This window comes from Strix aluco, chromosome 3, assembly GCF_031877795.1.
Source record: "Strix aluco isolate bStrAlu1 chromosome 3, bStrAlu1.hap1, whole genome shotgun sequence".
In the NCBI taxonomy this organism is placed as follows: domain Eukaryota; kingdom Metazoa; phylum Chordata; class Aves; order Strigiformes; family Strigidae; genus Strix; species Strix aluco.
Genome location: NC_133933.1, coordinates 19,127,752 through 19,139,998, shown reverse-complemented (window position 1 = coordinate 19,139,998; position 12,247 = coordinate 19,127,752).

Here is a 12,247-nt window from a genome sequence, read left to right as displayed (position 1 = left end):
GAAGCTGAGCCTAGGAAGAAGGGCAGGTGGGGGCAGAAAGTGTTCTTTGTTTCTCATCATCCTAATCTATTTTTAATTGGCTACAAATTAAATTAATCTTCCCCAAGTCAAGTCTGTTTTGCCTGTGACTGTAATTGGTAAGTGATCTCCCAATCCTTATCTTGACTCACAAGCTTTTCCACCTTATTTTCTGCCCCTGTCCCTTTGAGGAGGCAGAGGGAGAGAGCAGTTTTGTGGCTGTCTGACAGACAGCCAAGTTTGACCCACCACAAAACCAAAAAGATTATCCATGATGCCCCAAAAGCCTAACTAAAGAACAGAAGCAGATTTATTCCTAAAGTTATAATAGACTTCATTCTTTCTCCACATCATCAATTTTTAATACTCTCACATGACTTAAGACTAGAAATATGGTCACAGTCTCTTCCCTTTCACATTGTGGACCGATCCAGTCAAAAAAAGTAAGTATGAAGAGGTTGCAGAGATCAGTTCTTCAGGCACTAACCACTTTCAGATCATGATTTAGGCTGTGAGACAGATTATCAGATGGGTGACTACTTCCTTCTCATGTGAATATAAACCTTCAAACTGAATTTCTAGAGTGAAAACTGAACTGCAGCTTTTGCACATTTCATTTATGTCAGTTATGGTAAGTAATTTAGCTGGAAAAAAGTATTAAAAAAGAAATACTACATTAAGTAAACACTACAGGTGCACATATATACTTGTGTATGAACGCTCTGTATACATAGTTTTAGATCATATCTAAAGAGTGCAAAAATTCAGCAGTCGCATAAACAAAGAAGTCATACAGCAGTTCTTTCCCAATCAGTTTGAAGTCTGGATCACACAGAACCTGACCTTTGGGGGAAAACTCTTCATAGCTTGAGGGAGAGAGGTTTCTTACCAATTTCAGAGCCACAGTATGAAGTACTCAGACTCAAACCACACTTAATAACAACAGAACCCTACCAGCTCCTTCTCAGCTATTCAAACAAACAAACAAAAAAATTCAAAAAGCTTATCCTCTCTTAAAGTATGATTCAGCAACAAAACTCTGAGAAGTGGTGACTGGGTGACAGACTCAAAAAGTGAGGTTAACAGAATTGCAAAGACATCATCAAAAGTTATTATAGGAGCAAACAGTAACCAAAAGGCTTTAGAGAGTCAGGTCTTATGCAGACCTAACGACAAAGGAGGAGCTCCAAGAACAACAGAACTCTCAATTAAGTACTCATTTTCAAGGAAAACACAGCATTTAAGTGGGGGGCTCCAAATGTAAAATGATCAAATTATAGACAACTGAGAATATTATGTAAAATTCTTCCATGGATTAAATAACAAACCAAGAAAAGAAAAACAACCTGAAGGCACAATACTGATTTTTCTTCTTGACATCAGGGATCAGGGCAGAATTCCAAGTGCAGCTTGCTCAGAGTTATTGCAGATGAACAGAATTAGCTTCCAGTATCTTCCTTTCTAGCCTGGCTCTCAGTGCAGTTACTTAAACTATGCAAACCCAATTGACTATGTATTGTGTATATACAGGTTTATGCACTTCGTATTTTACCTATATATCTGCCCCAAGATGCTGACTGTGCTTGCTATTTTCTAGAAGACCTTTCATTTCTATAGGAGAGGAGAGTATACTCATCTAGAAGAACAGACAGTATTTTCATTATATGCAGAACTGGTAACAGATTAGGGCTTCATGCATTTACTTACTCAGTAAAGAGTCTTTGAGAAACACTCCTTCACTGGTACCCTGGCTCCTAAACAACTGTATGAAATACTGGCCCTCTAAATATAGTCCTGTTGATGGTGCAAATGTGTTGTACTGTAGTGAATTCAAGATCATCTCAAACATTGCAATTGCTGCCTAAAAGATGTGGCACTTAAAAAAATGCGCCTAGTTCAAGAAAGTAGGATATTATCTAAAAAAAGTTTGACTTACTTTATATCTACTTTCTTAACATTCTGACTAGCTGCCATCTAGTTGAATTTCCTGCATTAAATTAATTCCAACTTTTGTGCACTGGGCATACCTCAGAGAAAGAAAGGAAGAGGTGAGAAAAACTTTCATCACCAGGCAAATGAGGAAAAGCTACATTAGAAAGATGATTACAAAGATCACAGGTACAATCTGAATCTATATTAATATTTAAAAAAATCTGTTTTAATTTTCCTCATTAAAACCAAAGCAATTTAGTGCAGTTTAATTCCATTTGAAATCCAAATATCTGTGAAAACTTTTTATAGTATCTTTTTAATGGACCATGTAACCTACATTCTCTTTTCTTGTATCTTCATTCACTCCTCCTTTTCACCCTGTTGTATGGTCTGCTTCTTTAAGTAGAGTTCTACAGTCTTATTTTTATATTTAATAATTTTAATATGCACTATTTTTATCTTAAAAGAACCTTCTTCCATTTGTCCAGTAAATTTTCCTTTCTAATTCTGCTTTTCATATTAGCCTTTTCAATATAGACTCTTAATTATTAGTACATACATCAATATGTATACACATACACTTGTATCTACTTACATATATGTATCTTTCTACTCCACCATGGGGACACAGGAACAGATGACTCTGAATTGGTTCATGGTCTTTCAGTCACTTTCCCCACTGCTCATTTTCTTTTCTTTTTTTTTTTTTTTTTTCCTGTCACATTATTTGTAACCTCTGTCTTCTGCAGAAACCTCCTTTTCTCATTTCCTCTCATCCATTTTCTCCACTGCTGAACTGCTCCAACAACTACCATCAGTCTAAATAGACAAGAGGCTCCTCAATGAGATGGTTGTTAGGGCTGCTTTACTCTGCGCAACTGTTCAGCGTTTGGCATTGGGTTTGTAGGGTACAAGACCAGCTGTCTCAACACACAGCCTAGTACAGGGGCTACAAGGGACAGCTGTTGCACTATGCAAGGAACTGCTACCATTTAGGATACTGGAATATTAATCAAGGTCTAAGTGAGTGTAGAAAAAGTGGATGAACTCAGTTCAAACCTCCCCCCCCATCTCAAATAACTGAATGAGATGTGTCTTGAGAGAAGAAGTCAAGCACAAATTCACATATCTAGAACATACTGAGTCAAGGGCACAAGTCAATCACTGAAGGCTGGTCTGACTTCTTGTAGGCTCCTGTCATGTAAACAGTATTGCCATCGCATTGTGGGACCACAAGATCTGACAGTTTCTACAGAGATTCATCCAATAGCTATTTCCTTGAACCTAAGGCCTCCCTACAATACCAGCAAAGTCAAACAGTACTTTGGAAGCAGTATAGAAAAGTATTTTTTTCATTTCAAACACATCAGCTGGCTGTCTGAAGGAGAGATGATAAAAACAGGTGATGAGACAAGGAGATGAGAAGAATAATCTTGGACCTCTTATTCTAAAGTAACATTTTTTCCTGCTTCATCTCTTCATGAGAATCAAAATAGCTGCACAGTTTAGATGGCAATTGCTCCCATGAGTTCAAAAAACCAGTGAACAAACCACCATTAATCTCATTACTTCTCATTTGTCAGTAAGATAACAGTGAAGTTCCTGGATTTGGCATATTGTATCACAGTGTAGACCTGACATTTTTCCCATAAAAGTCCTGAGCACATTAGCATCGCAATAGTGTTGACTTCTTTTTTTTTTTTCCAAACATCACTGGCTGAAATTAAATGAATTTTGTAAATACTGTTCCGAGCCAGAAGTCTGCAAAATTCTTAGAAAAAAGAACAGTATTTACTTAGCATTCACAAACTTTCTACAACTTGCCAGAAAGAGTGTTGATACTTATTACAAAGCTTTTCTTTACAGCAAGTAAAAATATATTCTATATGTTAGACATCTGTACATTTACAGTTAACTGATTTCTATCTTAAGAGCCCTATAGGAAAAAGACTGGTTTCAACAGTTTGTGCTATCATACTGCATTAACGTGCACATGGAAACGTAATCAGAAACCTCATTAAAGGTTCTCTCCTTTCCCATTTGCTCTATTTTTTGTGTTCTTTAAACAGCCTTCCTACTTTGCTTTAAAAGTTATGGAAAAATTAAAGAAGAGATGAGCAGCAGGCTTGAAATCCAGATGTTCAGGGGATTGCTTCAGTAGATGATCATTAGACAATGCAAAAACTCTTGCTCAGCCTGATGGGCAAGGAACCAAGGGGCTTCAAGAGGAAAAGGAATAAATGAACACTTGAACTTTCCTCATCACGAGGACTGAACCCAGCAACTCCATAGTTTTCAAGGCAGCAACCACTGACTGTGCCAAAGGACAATGGTCATTAGATCAGGGCCACATTTGAACTCCTACTGGCAGGCCAACAAGTGGCTTTAAAAGACGAGCAATGAGCTACATACTGTGACTGAGGGGTAATGAAATGTGTATTTATCACTTCCATGTCCTTTAACTGTGCACATACATATACTAAATATGTGTCACTTGCTCTTCAAAGCTGTTCTGTGACTTCTTTATTTCCTTTCTCCTCTTCTACAAATCATGAATATGCACAGAAGGACAGAAAGCTAGCAAACATCAATACAGAAGTAATGTCAAACCTGGGATCTATAAACGCATCCTGAAGATCTTCTATACTACTGCAGTATTTTAGCTGATATCTGAAAGACTTTTCAATCTCCTTTCAGTGAAATCTTTTCAATGCCACTGGCCTAATCTGGGAATGAAAGCCTAGCTCTGTAACAGCCCACTTTTATCACATACTTTATTTAACAGTTCATTGTTCCAAAAGTTTGCAGGTAATTGGCTTGCTACATTAGCAATTACCTTCTTGGGTATAACTGGGTGTTCCTTCCTATGTAATTAAAACTGTTGAGTTGAGGAAACTAATCTAAGCCATTATAAAATAATCTAAGATCAGAACCCTCTTCAACTTTCATTTAACCTAGTTTTGTAGACTCCAAGATTTTCAATCAGATCTTAATTTCTGACTCTGTTTGGACTTTATCCTTAATCTAAAGTGTCAGTAGTTAAATACATTTCACTTGAAAAAGACATGTGAACAAAGCCTCTTTCATTGCTTGGGTACTTTAATACAGATACAAGAGGAAATTGCTCTAAAATGCAGTTGTAGGGAGAGGAAAGGAAGAGAAGATTACAAAACACATCAGGCCTACTTCTAGGCATAGAAGACTCAGATGCATAGAAACATTCCCTTTACTGATTTTCTACTGAGTCTATCATAAAAACAAGATCTTGATTATGAAGCACTGTCTGTGCAACAATCAAGAGACTAAGCAAGAATCTTTTAAAATTTATGCTTGTATAATTAAATCCAGACTTGCATATCCGTAATCCCTGCCTCCATTTATCTCACTAAACACATCTCTGAGATCACAAGCAATGTGTAAAATTTGTGGCAATCTACATGCAGTAGACATAGGATCCTTTTAACTGGCCACTTATTCAATCTTCTGTGAGCAAACCACTGACCTTCAGTAGGAAGATGCTTTGAAGTGTTTGAAGTGGACAAGTATGAGGGAAGCCAAAGTGCAATTTGAAAGGTCATTCTGAAAGCCCCTCTGAGGGACTTCAACCTATAAAAGCAGAGCTAGCTCTTCTCTCTCTTCTCCTGCACCCCGCTTAATTCCCCAGGAAGTCCAGCTTCAAATCACCCACTCATCCACACACAGGACATGATTCATTTGATTTACTGTGGCAGAGCCCACGTGTTGGATATCTACTAGACTTCTCAATGGGATCAATAAATGAACAATGAATAAATGCACTGCAACAAAAAGTTTGCTCATAAATTTTAATAATGCCAGTAAAATTATTAATTAGTTGCAAAGATTCCATCATTCAGGTTAATTGCATCAGATAGTCGTTTCCATGAGTAGTTAACAAAGGAGTTTTCTATACCAAGCTGACATACAAAAGCTACTCTTTAACATTTAAAAGCAATAGCAACTATATTGCCCTACTTCTTAAAGCCAAATTTACATGCTCATGTAACAAGACAAGAAAAATCATAATAGACGCAACCCTGCTTTTGAAGCCTTGTATATGACCCAGTATACACAGAGCTGACACAAGCTGTCAGCTGCACCGGTGTCAGTGGATCTTTGCCAGTTCATATCAGCAAAAATTTATCCCACTATCCTTGCTTTTTTGGGTTAGGGATTTTTTTTGTTTACCTACATGGTATCTAATAGAAGTCATCGCTGAACACACACACACACAGAAAAATCTTAGAGACTAAATTCAGTATTCCCTGTGTTTGCTGCTCACAGCCTTAATGTTACAAATGTGGTTGCAATTTCACCTTCCATTCACCTAAAGAATCAGGTCATTCCAGCCACCCAAAGAAATGCGTATTTCTTGATATTTACTGTTACCAGGCATTTTGGTATAGCCAGACATCACTGGTGTTGATTTAGATCATACCAGCAAGGACCAATCCTCTTCAACAACAAGCAAAAGTCTAGCTGGCAAAACTAACAGATCTGGATTACGTGTGGTGTTCACATATTGAGCTTCAGATTACAATGTGGCTTGTTATAAAAAGTGGTGTAACAATGCTGCATATATTATAGTAATTTTTATGTACTTTTTATACAACAAATATGGTACCATGGATGAGAAACAGACAGACTGTCTTATCCCGATCTGATGAGAGTTTGCCCTACCATCTAATTAAAATGTCCCAGGCCTCAACTGACCAAAGCATTTCAATAAACCATATGTATCCTAAGGTGCCTTTTCACACACAAAGCCACTCAGGGACATTTTGAGGAGATATTCCCTCTTTAGAAAAGACTACCTAAAACAAAAATCCACTATGGAAATGTAGCAGGCAGTCAGGAAAACTTCTGCTTGGATAAGCCTATGAATTTGCAAGTGAAATAATTTTTCCTTCCTTCTTCCCCAAACTTACCAGCTCCTTTGATTCATTAAACCTTGGGGTAAGGGGCATGGAGGTGGGAGTGGGGAAGGAAAGGAAAGGAAAAAGAAAAATCAGATTAGCTCTTCACCTTTTTCTGAAGGCGGCAAGCATTTTGGAAATTCCAAAAATTCCGTAGGCCAATACACCCATCTTCTCTCTAGAATTATTCTTTGTAGTTAATCCCATATGCAAATTTCTTAATATATTTGGAAGAGCTATGAGATCTATATGTCTTGTGGTTTGAGCCCAGAGGGCAACTGAGCACCATGCAACCACTCACTCTCCCCTTCCCCCCAGCACTGGGAAGGAGGAAAGCAAAAGACCCAGGAACTTGAGATAAGGACAAAGAGAGATGATCTCATCCTTTAAGGCACAGTCAAAAGACAGACTCCTTAGGGGAAGAAAAAAACCCTAAGTTTAATACAGACACTAACAACAAGAACACCTAACAGACATACTAGGGCGTGAGAAGCATTACCACATCTTGAAAACACCTTCCCCCACCCCTCCCTTCTTCCTGGGCTCAGCTCTGCTCCAGATGTCTCTACTTCTTTCCCTGCAGTGGCACAGGGGGCAGGGAATGGGGAGGGGGGGTTGGGGGGGTTGGGGGGGGTGCTGTCAGTCCTGCCACTTCTTCCACCTTGGTGCAGGGAGGAACTCCTGGCATTCCTCCCCTGTTCCAGCTCGGTCCACCTCTCAGAGGAGACAGTCCTCCACAAACCAACATAAGTCACTCCCATGGGGTGGGGTCACCCCCTCGTGTTGCAGTCCTCCCAGCGCTGCACTACAACAGTGGGGGCATCTTCCCACAGGGTCCAAGCCTTCTTCAGGCACAGCCACCCAGCACGGTATGGGGCCCCCACAGGCTGCAAATAGGTATCTGCTCTACCAGTGACCTCCATGGTGGCAGGGGGGCAGCCCTGCTCTCTCACCAGAGGATACAGGGGAGTCTCTGCTCTGGCACACCTCCCCCCCTTCTCCTTTCTTCCACTGACCTCAGTGTTCATGCAGATGTTCTCCTTACATCTTCTCACAACTCCCACCACTTCTCCCAGGTTCCCCTTCTTAAATACATTATCACAGAGGCACAGCCACCGTCACTAATTGTCTCAGTCTTGGCGCAAAGGTGGGTCCAATGTGGAACCAGGGGAGCTTCAAGAAGCTTCTCACAGGGGGCCACCACTGTAGCCCCCTCCCCCACTACCAAAAACCCTGCCACTCACTCAAATCAGGATAATGTGGTAAGTAATAATTGTCATTATTTTTAATATCTAAAGAGCATCTCCTCAAAATATGTTTGCCTACAATGGAAGCAGTATTTTCTAAATAAGAGGCAAGCATGTAGCAGTGACAACCCAGCATCCTGTGACTAGGGTTCCCCAGCTCTCGTACACGTTGCATGCAGAAGCATCTTCTCTGGCTTTGAATATATGACCATTGAATGTCCTCTAGTTCTTACACTGGAAGAGACACAAGCAACTGCGATCCATCTTCTCCCTGCCTCAGTCCTCTCTTCTCCAAGCAAAAGTCCTAAGCTACTTGATCATTCCTTGTTCAGAAACAATTCCATAACTTTGATCATCTGCACTGGCAGATCCCAGAAACTCCTTAAAATCAGCTCACCAATATACTGTATCTAGAACTGCTTTTAAATATCCCCTGTCAGTTGATTCCTCCCTTCCTTCCTAGGTTATTTCCTTTCAATGCTCAAAAGGGACCAAAGGAAGACAAATATCTTGCTGAGTATTCTGCAACACTTTGACAGAGCAATTTACAACTTTCTATAGCTCCTAGATAACGCTACACACTACCAGCTTCCTGAGAACCTAATCGGTTTTCAAGTATAATTAGAAAAAAAAAAAAAAAAAAAGAGAGGGAGAGCAATTAAGGCTGAACCCAATCAGTCTAAATTGCTCAATCTTATGAACTCTTAAGGAAAAAGAGCAGATTTGTGCACATTTTGACAACCCAGCTCTCTGATTTGCTACATGAGCATTCTTGGAATCAGCCGATTCAGAGCGTTACTCAGTTTTCACGAAGTGTGTTGAGAAAATCAGGATCTGCATTTTCTGAAATCAGAAAGCTGCTTTGGGACATGCAACCTTCAAATAACCAATCATTTCCACTTCTCTTTGGCTATCCAAAACAGGTTTCTGCTGTGCTTGCTTCATAAAAAGGCAGAAAGCAAAGACTGGTTAAAGAAATCTATCTTTTCTAAAAATGCTTGTTTTCAGATTCACATTACAGTCAATCATGCATTACTTCAGTCTTCTGCAGTTATGCTGGTAGAAACATCCTTTTCTTCACATTAACCTACAGTTCCATAAACAATGATCCAGACTCTTCAGGTATGGAAAAGGAGTTACATTACCTAAGGCTTAGAGTACCATCCAACACAGACATATTCATTGATCTGTACAATGTCTACTTCCTTTGCATTTTAGTATATTCTGTCTTACTTACCAGACTGTTATTTTTTTAATGTCCTATTTTATCTGCTATTGTTTGGAGTTTGTTTGGGGGGGGGGGGGGGGGGGGGGACGACACACGACACACTGTAAAAAACACAATAAAAGCTTCACACTGTCAAAACTTTAGCTATGTATATATTCTGCCTACACCATTCCAGATTTTTGCCAATTAGATATTCCTGTGTTTCCCCTGTTGAAAGAAAATTATATTAATGTTCTTTCAGACCTACCTATTGCTCCATTTTTAAAGCTAGCTTTATTTCTTTGTTTACTTCCAACACATTACTGAATTCCAATGAAAAATCCCTAGGGCATTTCACATTTATTCAAAGTCAGCTCTCCTGAAGGCAAAATCCACTCTTGTGCTGTTCCTCAAAAATGTGCTTGCATGACAGTGTCAAATATAATGACATCTGAAGCTGAAAACGCCAGACAGACGCAGCTTCAGCACTGTCTGCCACAGTAGGCTCATTTACTAAGGTTAGGGCCAAAATACATTGCGACACTCTCTAACATATTGCATAGAAGACACTTCTGTGCTTCCAAAAAAGTATCCCTTCCAAAGTTTTACACCACCCTCATAGTCAATAGTTGTGCAATTAAAATCTTCAAGCAGCTCAAAGCCTTGCTTGCAAGTCTTTTATATAAACTAATTTCCTGATCTATTTTCTGTACCTGATTCAGAGCACTATGAGTATCTGCAGTTATTGTCTCCATCATACCTTTGCTGCATCAGCCAAACCATTTAAAATGCTTCTTGCTCACTCAGTATCTCCTTTCTCTACACATTATCTGCCCCTCCCATCCAGGAGATAGAATATTCATTTAATAAATTCTATAGCTTTCAGATCTGCTTGTTTTCAATTTGTTCCTACCCCCCCCCCCCCCCCCCCAAAGGCCTTGGAATTAATTCAAAATCGGGTATCTTGGAGAAGTACTTTATTATTATTTCTACGTGCAAGTACATAAAACATTTATTTTTAATCTTTTTCCTCTGTATTGTTTGTTAGACTTTCTCCCCTTTATGTTCTTTCACTTCAGGGAAGTGCTCAAAGTCCTAAATCACAATTATCTATACAGATGCTAGATGACCAGAATCATGAATATCAGAACATAATTACATGACAGAAATGGTACACACCGGGTCACGAAACCCTCACACTCAGCTTTGATCATACTTTTTACTTTTAATCCTGTTAAAAAGGCTTCTGCTGGGTGCATATATCCAGATCACCAAAAGCAGAGAGAGATACCAACTTGGGCTCCAATTTCATATCCAAACTTCCCCAGAGTTCTGAGTTTTTCCTCCAAAGATTTACTTCAAGACTGCTCCAGTTCCTATTCATGACCATATACTAATTATCAAACACTAATTATCCTCATCAGGCTAAAACCAGCCACCTTCTGTCTAACTGTATTGCTTCTCCATTCTTACTTTCTTGGAACTGCAGGGTTTCAAGATTGCTCATGAATGTATGTATTCAAGTTAGAAAGACTGACAGGCAGAAGATAAGATGTTCCCACATTTGTATTTTACATCTGGAACTGTGAATGTTGCCACTATTTTACAACACCAGGTGACTGTAATTTTTATCCTACTGTGGTATTTTACCTGCCCTTCTGGTTAAATCTACTGCTATCTTAAAAAGCATTCAAAATATTTACATGTCCTAACCAAAACTACCCCAGTAATTGTCTTCCTCTCCCTTGTCTTTTTTGTACTTCTTCGGTAAATTAGAACTTTGCTCACTGTACAGAGTTCATCACTAGGGAATACATTCATATCTTTTCAAATTATAGAAGTATAAGGGACTGAAAGGCTTACCTTGATTTCCCCTCTCACAAGTTCACAATAGATGCATGTTTTGGGGCAAATATATTAGATACTTATTTTCCTTTAACAGGTTTACTTCCATACACAGAATAAAAATACATTATTAAATGGAAAAAAGAGGAGCATTTTTAGAATTGTTGTTGATTTTCTTTTTTTTATGGTCCTGTAAAGTTCTCTCAATTTTCAGAACATTCACGGCAATCTTCAACTATAATCACTTATATGCACTACCTGAGAATTAATCCCTTAGCATATACGAAGCAAATTGAATTGATTAATTTTGAAAGAACTGGAGAAATCATGTGTAAATATTTTTGTTCCGTGATTGCCTATGTGTGGAAGCATCTACTACACAAAGTCAAGTCCTTTCAGGAAACTTATCTGCTGGAGACTTTGAAATATATTCCCAGTGAGCACTTACAATGGTGAAAAACAGCTGACAAAAACCAAACATGAAACAGAAGCATATTTCTCATACTAGGAAAAACTGCATGCATACCCATATATAACATAATCATAATGAAACAGGAGTTTTGGCACAGTTCACTATTTCTAAGCTACAATGGTTAAAGAAATAAGCTCTTTTATGTTCTATTTTTTATTTTAACAATGCAAAAATAGATTTTTTTTAAAAAGTACAACTATTTAATGAAATCAGTCATAGAATACATTTTTTGTTTTCACCTCTCCACAGAGATATACAAGCAGTAAATCCACTTGTTCTGATTTCTTTCAGACAAAGAAAATTTATTTTAGAAAAAGTAGCAGGATCATCCATAGCATTGCTGTGGAGCATTTTCATTACATAAACATTGAAAGTTTCCTGCACCTAGAAAAAGTTCTCAGAACTGGATAGTAGTCTGAAAGCAACAAAGGTATGTTTGATGTGGGGAATACACTAATTTTTTTTCTTCAAACCAGTTCTACTGAAAGTGTCAGTACAATTCAAACTGAAGTCCATAGAGGTATGCAGATACTCACGAGCTGAGGCTCCAATCTTCTGTTTGTAAAATACTAAGGACACATTTATAATGAGA